Genomic DNA, 13,089 nt, shown 5'->3' on the forward strand with positions numbered 1-13,089 from the left:
CGCCTTAGAGGCGAAAGCCGGACCCTGGTCCGAATGGAAGGTACCACAGGCAAAAATCCCTCCAAAGACTCGCAAATCCTTAATGACAGTCCGTGAATCAGCGCTCCGATGGGGCCATACCCACACAAAGTGTGTGCATGAATCAACTGCTACTAAGATGTACTTATATGCAGTATCAGAAGAAAAAGGACCGCAGTGATCTAAATAAACACATACTAGTGGTTTATTAGAAATGTACAACTGTGTCTGAGGCGGCCGGGCAGCAGTTGAAGGTTTAATCTGCTGACAAATGTCACATTGAAGGACATAATCGTGCGTCTGTTTGTACAGTCCCCGCCACCAGAACCTCTGTTGTAGCTGAGTTACAGTGGCTGAGACGCCCGCATGCGCAGACGCCACACCTTCATGAGCCGCTGTAACCAAAGCAGCCCTGCGATCCGAGTTGGGAATTAAACGTTCGCCAACTTCAGGAATTTTCACATAAGGAACCTTATCGGGACTTAAGTGGTATGTGTACTTCGAAGGGAACCCCGAAGGATATTTACCTCCCTTCTCAGTGGCAGCAACAGCCGCCAAGATGTCATCATCTATCTTACTTTTGGACCTCATGACTGCTGCAACTAAGTATTTTGATACTGCTGACTTCGCTGCTTCATCAGCAAGCGAATTACCGACAGCGTGGACTCCCACGCGCTGATGGCCAAGAGTATGAATCACAAACACGAGTGGCAACTTTTCTTTGAGTTCTGCCACTCAGACCCAGATCATTTTATGTTTTATTGTGCTACCTTTGGAATCACGAAAGTCATTCTGAATCCAAAAGAACAAGTTTTCATTGTAAGACTGGACACAGTAGTAAGAGTCACTCACGATCAAAGTCGTCACACAAGGATCAGCGTACTCTAATGCAAGCATCAGAGCACGAAGCTCTGCCAATTGTGCGGTGCAGTCTCCAAGCGTCTGCGTCTGCACGACACTGGACTTGAACTCATCGTTCACCATGGCACCGACCACAATGGCGCAAGCGGAAACGTAGGCATGTTTAGAGCCATGCGCAACCTGCGCCGAACCATCAGTGTAAATGATGCAATGGAAATCCTCCAACGGCCACATTGCTAAAGGAGCAGGATGAACAAATTCATACTGTAAGTACTCCTGCGACCGTAAAGTGGCGTCAAAAATAAACGTGACATCCTGGGATGACAAGGATGCAGCCCATTGAATCCAACAAGGGTGCAAAGCTTTAGAATTTGGTACACTGGCTTTCATAACTGCCTCCAAGGCAGGACACGGGGTTACAACCAACATGCGTTTTCCCTGTGACAGGGCACGTTCCTTGAGAATTGCCATCTGCACAGCCGTCAAAACTTTCTCCACAGTGGAAAAGCACATTTCAGCCGAAGTGTACAAGTGTGACTTGTAAGCCATAGGTACTGTATCTCCTTCATTAAAAGTTAGGTACGTGAAACCTACCGTCCCCGGAACAATTCTTATCACCAGGTTGGTCTGGTTATCACGAGTCTGTAAGTATTCAGAAGCGAGCAAATCAGCTTGCAAAGACTGCAGAATAGCTGAATGCTCAGGCAACCAGCATGATTTGGAAAAAGATGGTTGCATCAAAGCATACAAAGGCTTGATATGCTGGGCATATTCCGGAATGTATGTCCTTCCGAAATTCAAAAAACCCAGTAAAGACTGTAATTTTTTCAGTGTTGTCGGAGCACGCAACTGTGCACATTTCTCCAGGAAGTGAGGAGCCAAGCCTTTTCCTTCATTAGTTAGTTCATAGCCTAGAAACAACACTGTGTACTCTGCAATGTGTGATTTTGCAAAATTAAACTTGTAACCCATGTCTGCGAAGTTACAAATAATACTGTTCACTCGACACAGATGCTCCTAAAGTTCGTTGTCTGTGAGATAGATATCATCCACATAGGAACAAGCATCTGGGTCGACCCTCTCCAACAGAGAGACAATGAGGGCGGAAAATACTCCAGGACTATTCTCATAGCCCATTGAGAGACGCCGAAACATTTTTTGGACCCCGCCGCATGTGAAAGAAGTCCATTGGGAACTTAGACTGTCCAATGGATGGGCATAAAAACCATTGGAAATGTCAAGCGTGGTTTTGAACCGCTTACGCACAAGACTATTTACAAGGGCCGAGCCGTGAGTATTCTGTACTGCACAGTTACGGCAATGTGAGTTTAAATGCCGGTAATCCAAAACCAAACGGTAAGAGCCGTCCGGCTTGTTTACAGTAAAAAGGGGGTTATTCATCGGTGACACACACGTTTCAATTACACTTTGATATTCCAATTGTTCAAGGATCGCTGCGACTGAAGCTTTGGCTTCACGTCGTATGGGATATTGATGTTGAGGCTGCGGCTGAGACCGTAAAGGAATCTCGTGGCTCGGGGACAATTTATCCCATCCACACTGATTGTGGTACACAGCCGGTGCAAGCGCCAAAGCCAAACTCCATGCTGCCAAACATCAATAGGTACTTCCTGTGCTCTGTACGGAGCATATTCAGCAGGTACAGGTGACGCAGTGTACGAGTGGAACACACCAGAATTTGCGTCCACTGCCGGAAATGTCACCCACGAATAAAACAGTTCGTACGGGTAAGCATGTTCCGCACTCACCACCAGAACAACAGCCAAGCCTTCCAAAGGTACATCATAAGTCCGCAAATGATCACGCACCGCAATGCGACTATGCAGCGGGATGTCCACGGCTTGTGCCATGACTGCACAGGAACGCGAAAAAACAAAGATTACTTTGTAGCACAACTGGGTAGTAATTCAAGGAAACCGTTTTAGATAGATTCAAGCTTGAAAAGACCTATTTCAAAAATAGGTAGGTTTTGCCAACACCACCGTTCTCCGGAAACGGGAATGCAGGAGTTAAGGTTTGAATGATATACTACTCGAGTGACATGATATAAGGCCAACAACATATGGGCGCCATGTAGCAGGGTTTCCGTTCTCCCACAGAACTGTGCACAGAGATCAAGAACCTCGGTGAATTAGGGTGACACAAAACCCACCTTAGTATCCAAAATCCCCTTACCGAACTAGCTACAGTGTCTCATTGGTCATAACAAACTCCCAATGACTTAGACAAACCAGAACATGAACTTGGGTTACCTCAGGTATCGTGGAACACATGAACACTCTTTCGCTCTATAATCATTTCAAACCACAACGGGGAGTAAAACAACAAACGTGCAAGGTTGAAATATTTATTTTTCAATGCAAGGTTCACAAACGCAGTATCTTATAAATACCGGCATACATATTATAAAAATCAGAGTTATCAGCATAGTCACTAATCCATAGTAAGCGAACGGTGATAGCATAGTATAATACAAAAATCTATAGAAATCTGTATCACCTATATTTCGCGCACCCTATTTAGCATACTATATCATATCTAAGAAGGTCTCATTTGGGTTTTAGCAGGGCGGGCCCATACCTCTAAATGTCAGTAGGAGAAGATCACATCATCAGCTACCAGCTCTCTGCATGCGAAGCACCATCAAGTGTGTTTTTGCATTCTCAGTAACTCTATCTTAAACCCGCTTAGAGCCCAATGTTGGCAGCAACATTATTTGTGTTATGTCTAATGTGGTGCGAGGATCAGGCTTCCAGCAACCTTGTGTTAGGTTTTTCTTAGTGGGTGCAGTTCTTAGTGTGCAGACAGTGTACCAAGTGTACCAAGCACAACTGATATCAGAGCAATAACATATTATTCTCAAATAAATCACATCTTTCGTCTAGGTTGAAAGCTACAATAACAATTATGTGTCGTGTGCAAACTGAAGCCGAAGGAAAATATGTCGTTTAAACCTTTAATAAACTCATGCTAACTTAACACAATATATAGAAAAGCAGTAACTATATGACAATAGCTTATTCTCATGATAGTATAATCTATCCTTAATGGTGTTTAACGGTTTCTTTTTCCACTCAGCCTGGGAAATACGAGCATTCTGATCTCTCAGTTCATCTAGTAAACTTTTATAGTTATGTTCCTCCGCCCCTATGATCTTATGTGCAGGAATATTAGGGAAAGAGTTGTCTTTTGCAACAGATGTAGGATACCCAAGCCGTGATAATGCATCTGCTTTACCATGTTGAGGTCCTGGACGATAGGTAATGATAAAATCATACTCACTAAAAAAAGATACCCATCGCATCTGTCTCGGAGTGAGAGATTGTGCCGATCTAAAGAACTGGAGATTTCTGTGATCTGAATAGATGGTGATGACATGTGGAGACCCTAGTAAATAATGTCTCCATTCCTGAAAGGCTAGTTTAATAGCCAGTAACTCTCTTTACCCGATGGTGTAATTTTGTTCTGCGGGTAACAACGTTTTGGAAAAGTAGTCTACAGGGTGTAGTTGTCCCGAATTCTTATCTCTTTGGGATAAGACTCCCCCCACACCATATTGTGAAGCATCCGCTTCTACAAAATACGGCAGTGTATTGTCAGCATGTTTGATAACAGGAGCGGAGGTGAATTTTCTCTTTAATGACCAAAAAGCTTGTTCTGCTTGCTCAGTCCTAACCAATAACACCCCCTTTTTCAATAGTCTAGTGATGGGAGTGATTAACTCGGAGAAGTGGTCAATAAATCTTCTATAGAAGTTTGCAAATCCTAGAAAGGACTGGATTTCTTTTACAGAACTGGGACTAGGCCAATGAACCAATGCCTTGATTTTTTGGGGATCCATTTGAATACCTTCAGGAGAGATTATGAACCCCAAAAAATCTATCTGTATAGTATGAAAGGTGCTTTTATCCAGTTTGGCAAACAATTGATTCTTCTACAGTTTGTTCAATATTTTCTTTACATGCGTAATATGTTCTAGTTCAGATTGTGAGTATATCAGAATGTCATCTATGTATACTATCACAAATATATCAAGATATTCTCTCAGTATTTCATTTATAAAGTATTGAAAAGCAGCTGGAGCATTGCAAAAGCCAAATAGCATTATGCAATACTCATATAGCCCAAATGTTGTACGAAACACCGTTTTCCATTCATCCTGTTTAACTCTAATAAGATGGTATGCCCCTCTAAGGTCTATTTTGGTAAAGATCTTAGCCGCTCTAACCTGATCCAAAAGAACTGAAATGAGAGGGAGCGGGTTCTTGTTTTTTATGGTGACTTTATTTAATGCACGATAGTCCAGGCACGCCCTCAGACCTCCTTCTCTCTTGGCTATGAAAAACAAAGGCGATGACACAGGTGAGGTAGAGTGCCTTATGAAGCCTTTCTGTAACATCTCCTCCAAATAGGTCTTCAAATAATCTGTCTCGGAGGGGGTAAGGACAAAATCCGACTGCTGGGTAGTTCTGCACCCGATATCAAGTCTATACGACAATCATAGCTGTGATGGGGGGGCAGCTTAGTGGCTTCTACTTCATTGAAAACGGATTGGAATTCTGCATATATTTCTGGAACGCAAGAGGCTGCAGCTACTATCTGAACCGCACAGTATAATGGGTTGATTCCTTCACTGGCTTCTTGATAGCAATGGAGCATGCAATAAGGGGATTTCAAGGTCACTGTCCGAGCAGCCCAATCAATCTGAGGATTATGAACCTGTACCCTGGGAACTCCTATAATAGCCCCAAAGTTTGGGGCATCGATAAGATCAAAGATAAGTTGTTCGGAATGGCCATAACTAAACACCAGAACCAGTTACAGAGTTTGGTAAGTTATTAAACCAAATGATAATTTAGTGCCATCCACTGCTCTTATCGGTTCTGGATGAGCCTTGGGGAAGAATGGGAGTCCGATTCTTTTAGCTAACTGGATATTACAGAAATTACCAGTGGCTCCAGACTCCAGCAAAATGGACATATTATGTCCACTTTGAGAAGAGTATATCAAGGTGACATTCAAGGTAAAGTGTTTTACTACCTTATGCAAGATGTTCTTAGGTTTTGAGATCTGATTTATCCCTGTACTTAAATGAATCGATCTCGTCTTTCTTCAAGCAGTCTAGTTTTCCTGTGCCAGGGAACTACTAGCAACATTCTTGGCAGGCACACGAGGACGAACAGGACAGTCTTTAGCATAATGCTCTCCTTTCCCGCAATATAAGAAAAGATTGTTTTTTCTTCTTTTATCTTTTTCCTCCAACGACAGGGGGCCTCTTAACTCACTAATTTGTGTGGGCTCTGAGCTATCCTTGGGTTCCTTTTTCTCAGAGTGTAACATCACATATTTGGGAGGACCAAGACGAGATTTTTCTCCTTTTCTTTCATATAGTCTGTGATCCAATTTAACTGTTAATTCGATAAAAGAAGGACAGTCTTCAGGGGGATTCACAATCTGGGATGAAAGATCTTTTAGTTCATCGCAGAGTGCTTGATAGAATAAGGATGTTCTCTTATCCTCGGGCCAGTGTGTCTCTGCGACTAATCTATTAAAACTGGTGATATACGAAAGGAGATCTTTAGACCCTTGTTTCAGGTTGAGAAGGGCATTATCACTGACCTCCATATATGTGTGTTTAGCAAATAGGCTCTACATTTTGTCTTGAAACAAGGTGAAATTATATAACAAAGGATCGTTGTTTTCCACCAAAGGGACTGCCCATTCGGCGGCATTGCCTGCTAGAAAGGATATGACAAATGCTACTTTGGTTGCATCATCTGGGAATGCAGATGCTTTACACAAAAACTGTAATTGGCATTGGTTCATGGAAATACAGTACTTTGCACTATCTCCAGAAAAAACCTTTCTGACATGGCGAGAGGAACAGGGCTGGGTGTATGAACGGTAACCTGAACAGGGGGTATATCGCTGTCTACTCTTGAAGAGGCTCCTGATTGGGAAGAGGGCACAGAAAAACGAGCTGGCTGGATGTAGTTCTTCCTAGTCTTTGAATGGTACCTGAGTCTGCTGTGTCTTGTGATTTCAGCTGCATAACTTTGGTCTGTAATCTTTGGTTTTCACTTCTTAACATCCCTACTTCTGCTTGATGATCCACTAGGGCTACAGCTAACTCTTCCACTGTAGGACTTTGTAATGTGGTGTGAAAACCCTGTTCTAAGGGTATACTTGCACTGTCGGGATTCAGGAGCGAAAATAAATATCCCTAACTTCCAAAAAACAGCACCCAGAATGCAATATAAAACACACTCTTAGTAACTGTTCTCTAAAAGTATGGGGGAATAAACCAGGGAGTGTCCACCACTCTCCCCATATGTGGATGGATGCGCTGGTGGTAATGGTCTGTCAGGACAGGTACTGTAAAGAAATAGTAAGTGTGGTAACAATAATACCCAATACTCTCTAAAACACACTATACTCTTTTAAACATTGACATGTGTTCAGTTCTCATGCTCCACTTACCCCAAGGTAGTCCTTCAATGGTTTAAAATGTAAGTAGCCTCAGATGATGTCACACTGGCTGAGGTCTTAAGTAGCAAGCACTAATTAGGGAACTATCTCAGATGGGGTACTCTCACATAACATCCATACCAGGGGAAAGTAAGTGGAGGGGACAACAGAAATGAGAGGTCTTGCTAAAAAGAAACGTTGAAGCGAAACCCCTCATAAAGTAAATACACAAATAGAAGGCTAGGTTCATCTCTGATGGCAACTGGAGAGACACAGAACCACTAAAAAGGGAAAAGGAAGGGAATTGAGGTGTTCCGACCGACTCCCAGAAAACTATGAGAGCGGAGCAGACACACACTCAAGAGGTGTGCCGTCCGGCTCTGGGAGGAGGAACAGAGCGGAACAGCAACACACTCGACGCGGGCAGCGAGGAGTTCCGTCTGGCTCTGGGGGATACAGAGCGGAACAGAGACACACTCGTGGGGAATCAGTCAGGGTAGGAAAAACCTTAGATAAAATGATAGAATATCGCCTCTAAAAAAGGTTAGCAGAGCTCCCTCTTGAGAAAAGAAAGCAAATATGGGGAAGTAAATATGCTTCGAACGCAGCAACAAGCGGGAAACAATGCGGCCAATGCAGGAAGGAAAGGCGTGGAAGCCTACAAACCAAGATTCCATCCGAACAGGAGAACGCGAGGAAAGGCTCCGTAACAGTAACTTTCCGCATTCCGGAGTGGCTGTAGCAAGTACAGTACATCAGAATCAGCGATTTATTTGTCATTAGCAAACTTCCCTCCAACCTCTTGCCCCTTTTTCCAACCCCCCCAGTCCCTCCCTCCTTCCCCCCTTTGCAAAACGTCTCTCCGATACTGTCTAAAATATATATATACAGAATAGTGAATACGTCTTAGCCTCCATATGCCCATCACACCCGCTCCTCCTCGCCTCCCGCCTGTGTTGGGGGCTCAAGCCATAGGCCCCTGTAGTCCGCTCATCTTTTCCATATTTTATAATGTTTTTTGGGACAGCCCCTGGCTTTGAACACCGGTCTTTCCAATCCCATGCAAAAGTCTAGTCCTCTTTTCCATCCGATCACCGTGGGGGCCCTGGGGTCCTTCCAGGCCTGAGCCACATCCCTCTTTGCCACTGTAAGGCCCAACAGGAGCAGCTGTATTTCGTAGATGTTGCCTCCTACCCCCTCCAGGACGTGTAGTAGCCCCAGCTTTGGAGTACGAGGGAGGTCCCACCCCAGCACAGACAGACAGTTCCATATTCCAGTCCAAAATCTCACTAGGCCACTACAGCCCCATACTGTATGCAGGAGGTCACCTGTCTCCTGGCTACATCTCAAACACATCGGAGACTCGATCAGGCCAGCCTTCCACAATCTCTCTCTGGTATAGTAGGCACGGTGTAAGTACTTAAACTGTATCAGGCGCAGGTGCACAGCAATAGCTGCCCCCCTTGGGGATTCAAGGGCTTCTCGCCCAGCTCCCCCACATCTCTCACCCAGCGATCCCGTAGGGGCTGCAGGTCAGAAGAGCAATGTGTGACCAGTGTCTGATATATACGGGAAATTTTCTTCTCCCCCAGGTCCCCCCATGTACACCTACGCTTCTATCGGACTGAATTCTGGCAGGGTGTCTAGTCGTTCTGGTGTGGGAGTGAGGGCATGTCTCAACTGTAGGTATCTAAAGAACTGCGTGCGGGGCATTCTGAATTCTTCATTAAGTTCTTGAAATGATTTAAGCGTAGTGCCCTTCGAGACATGCCCCAGCGCAGAAATTCCTATCGAGTCCCAGCCTCCAAAGCCCTGCACCGACGCCAGCACCGGTAGCTGCCCATTGCGCCAGAGCGGGGTCTCCCTCGTCAGTTTCCCCCACCATCCCATACGACGCAATGTTTGTCGCCAGAGCTGAAATACCACCTGCGTTGCTCTTGGCAGCCCTCTTCTCAACCATGCCGAGTACAGAATAGTGTGTAGCGTGTCTGGGTCCATCAGGGCATAGGCCGGGTCCCCCCTGTCACCATACCACCAATCGTTTAATGCCACGAGGTGTGATGCTTGGTAATATGACAACATATCTGACGTTGCCAGTCCCCCACAATAAGTGGACAAAAAACAGGTACGTAGGGCCACTCTTGACGCCCCTCCGGCCCAAAGAAATAGGCCTAGAGCGGAGGTAACCTGTTTGAACCATTGCGATTGGATCGGGTACGGGTGATTCTGCAGCTGGTACAGCATACGGGGGAGGGCACCATCTTGAATATTGCTGACTTGTCGTATATATTAAGGGGCATACGAGACCAGCATTTCATATCCCATTGTACTTTGCCCCACACCGGAACTATATTACGTTCCCAAGCAATAGCTGGCGAGGCCGTCAAAAACACCCCTAGATATTTGAGGCCCCCAGCCGCCATCTGTAGTACCGATGCCCACGCGCCAATCCCGGAGCTATCGCCAAGCATCCAGAGCATGGACTTGCGTGGATTTAGGTACAGCCCCGATACTTCCCCGAAAATTTTCATAATCTCAAGGAACCGTGGCCCGGACCGGTTCACATTTGTAAGGAAGAGCAGGACATTGTCCGCATATAATGCGATTCTATCTGAAGGTCCCGCCTCCCATTCAAACCCCCGCAGCTGCGCATCCATCCGGACCCATGCAGCTAGTGGTTCCATAGCCAGGGCAAAGAGGTACGGCGAGAGGGGGCACCCCTGTCGGGTACCCCGTCCTATTGGGAAGGCCGCCGACTTCTCTCCCGCCACTCTCACCGTGGCTGTCAGGTCGGTGTACAGCAGCCGAATATAAGACATGAAATGTGGCCCTAGGTTTAGACGCGGCATGAGCGCAAATAGAAACGTCCAGCTCAGGGAGTCAAAGGCCTTGTCGATGTCTGCTAGTAGCAGCGCCTCTTGATCCCCAGTCCTACTCATCGCCTCTACCGCCATGTGCGCACGTCTGATATTGTGTCTCGTTGCTCTTTGAGGCATAAAGCCGGCCTGATCTCGGTGAACCAGGTCCGTGATATATGGGAGTAGTCGATTTGCAAGGGCCTTGGCCAATATTTTGGCCTCAATATTTAAAAGGGAGATTGGACGATAGGACTCGTGGCGGTCTGGGGGCCGTCCGGGTTTGCAGAGCACTACCATTTCTGCATGCCTCCAATCTGCTGGCAGGAGACCATCTTCTCTCGCCGCCTCCAGGGCCGCCCTATAGTGCGGCCCCAGCTGGAGGTGATATCTTTTAAAAAACTCACTTGGTAACCCATTAGGCCCAGGGGCCTTGCCGGTATTAAGCTCTCCAAGGGCTGTACCTGGTTCCTCCGCTGATAGTGGGATCTCGAGCCGCTCCCGCACGTCCTCCGGGAGTGCGCGAGGCGGAAGGTCAGTTATGAATTTTTCAACATCCAGTGCTGGGAGAGATTCCCGCTGAGCATATTGAGCCGCGAGGTAGCGAGCAAAGCTGTCTGCCAGCTCCTTCGGGTCTGAAATGGAGGCCCCGGTGTCATCTTTAAGGGCCGGCATCTCGTATGCCTGAAATGTGCTCTGGCAAAGCCTGTGAAGCATTGTGCTGGACTTGTCACCCCATTGGTATATTCTGCTTCTGGTTGCCAACCAGATCTGTCGGGCCTCCTCCAGTAGTAGGAACGCGTATGATTGCTGTGCCAGAAGCAGCTGCCCCACTCCCTCTTGATGACTCGCAGCCCGCATTGAATTTCCAACAGCTCTACTGCCGCTGCTGCCTTCACTATCTCCTCTTTCCCCTTCAGGCGCGCTGCTGCACACCAGGCTATGTCTATCCCACGCAGTGTGGGTTTCAGGGCCCTCCAAGCCGTTCTCGCGTCCATCACTGTACCTAAATTCTCCTCCCAGTAGCTAGCAATAGCCGCCCCTATATGCTGCTGGTAGGCTGCCTGCTGCAGGTTCCAGGCGGAGAGGCGCCACTGAAATGGCTGTCTCCTCTTGTCTAATGTGACTTCTATCACAACCGGAGAATAGTCCGAGAGACCCCGTGGCAGGATGGACGCCGAGGCAACTCTCCTTGCCACAGAAGCATGAACAAATATATAGTCAAGTCTCGAAAACGCGTGGTGAACCGCCGAGACATAGGAGTATTCTCGTTCGTAGGTGTGGAGGTGTCGCCATACGTCTACCCAACCCATGCCCGCACCATATCACTCAGTTTAGTGGGAGTATCAGCAATGGGGTCGTCCCCAGGCCTTAATCGATCAAGTCGGCAGTGCATGACATCATTCCAGTCCCCTCCGATCACTGCCAGTCCCTCTGGAATTTCAGCCCATACAGTGAACAGTTTCTCTATCAGTGCCCACTGGAGCGGGGGCGGAGCGTAGACACTCCCAAGTATTAGTGTCTCAGTGCCTATCGTCCCCTGTATAAAAACATATCTACCCTGTGGGTCGGTCCACTGTCTCGTGTGGGTGTAAGACAGTCTGCGGTGCACCAAAATCCCTACCCCTCGAGATCCCCTAACGAATCCCGCATGATAGACCTGGTCATAGCCATATCTCTGCAGACCCAACGCTTTGTTACCCAGTAAGTGTGTTTCTTGTAGGAGGAGGACATCCACCTTCTCTCTCTTCCCCAGCCTTAGCACTGCACCCCTCTTAATCTTATCGAGCATGCCCCTCACATTCCAGCTCATCACTTTCATTAGGGCCCTAACGGGCCTTTGCTCAATGTTTTCAACCGCCATCTAGGCGTAAGCGCAGTAACGTAGGAAGCAACATTCGAGACAACCATGTGCAAAACAACTCATTCCCCCCCATCCTTTAGTCTTCCGTCCCCCCCTTCCCCCTCCCCTGCCCTGCCCCAATACCACCCCACTCAACCAACAGTCATCATTACTTTTAACATATGGTGTTTCATGTAGTGTACTAACTAACTAGCTTATTTTATGAGAGGGGTAATTAACAGTATTATTATTCCAATCTGGATTTGGTGTTTTCTGAAATTCCAATCAGAAGGAATATGAATAGAGTAATTAGTGCTAGAAATGCTGAATTCAGGGGAGAATTCTTTCATTCGACTAAAACAATAGATACTGTATATGCACACCGAAATAATTTAACATGTAAGTTGCATCAGGAGGAGAATGAATTTATACATTTAGTAGAAGATAGAAGACAGAGTTTTATGGAAAAAGCTGCAGAGCAAAAGTCCTGTGTACCTCCATGGGCTTTCAGTGAAGGTGATTATAAAAAGGGTGAGACATATGCTGCAATGACTCTGGATTGGCATCATATGGGAAAGCTTTGCTTACTTAGATTGAAAACTATTTCATTGGTTCTAGTGAATGGGATCATGTTTTCTTAATTACAAAAGGTTGGGGAATAAGAGAAGGAACTGATCCTGGTTTCCCTGGAATATATTATGTGTGTGGTAAAAATGACTATTATAGGTTGCCTGCACATTGGTATGGGTATTGTTATATGGGAATTGTCTTTCTCAAGGTGTACCATTTGGATAAAAATAATGGAATCTATTAAAAGAAGGGTGAACTAACTCATAGCAAATGGGGAATTAGTGCTGCAGAAATTGTAGGTGATATGTTTAGAGCATTGATTCCTTCAGTGGGGGTAATTTTAAATTCACATAAAATCAGAAAATTGTCCACAGTGGTTGATCGTTTATCAACAGACACTGCTGGTGGGTTCTTGATTATTGATACTGAAATGGTTGCTATAAGATCTATGGT

Source organism: Lissotriton vulgaris, chromosome 3_1, assembly GCF_964263255.1.
Source record: "Lissotriton vulgaris chromosome 3_1, aLisVul1.2, whole genome shotgun sequence".
Lineage (NCBI taxonomy): Eukaryota > Metazoa > Chordata > Amphibia > Caudata > Salamandridae > Lissotriton > Lissotriton vulgaris.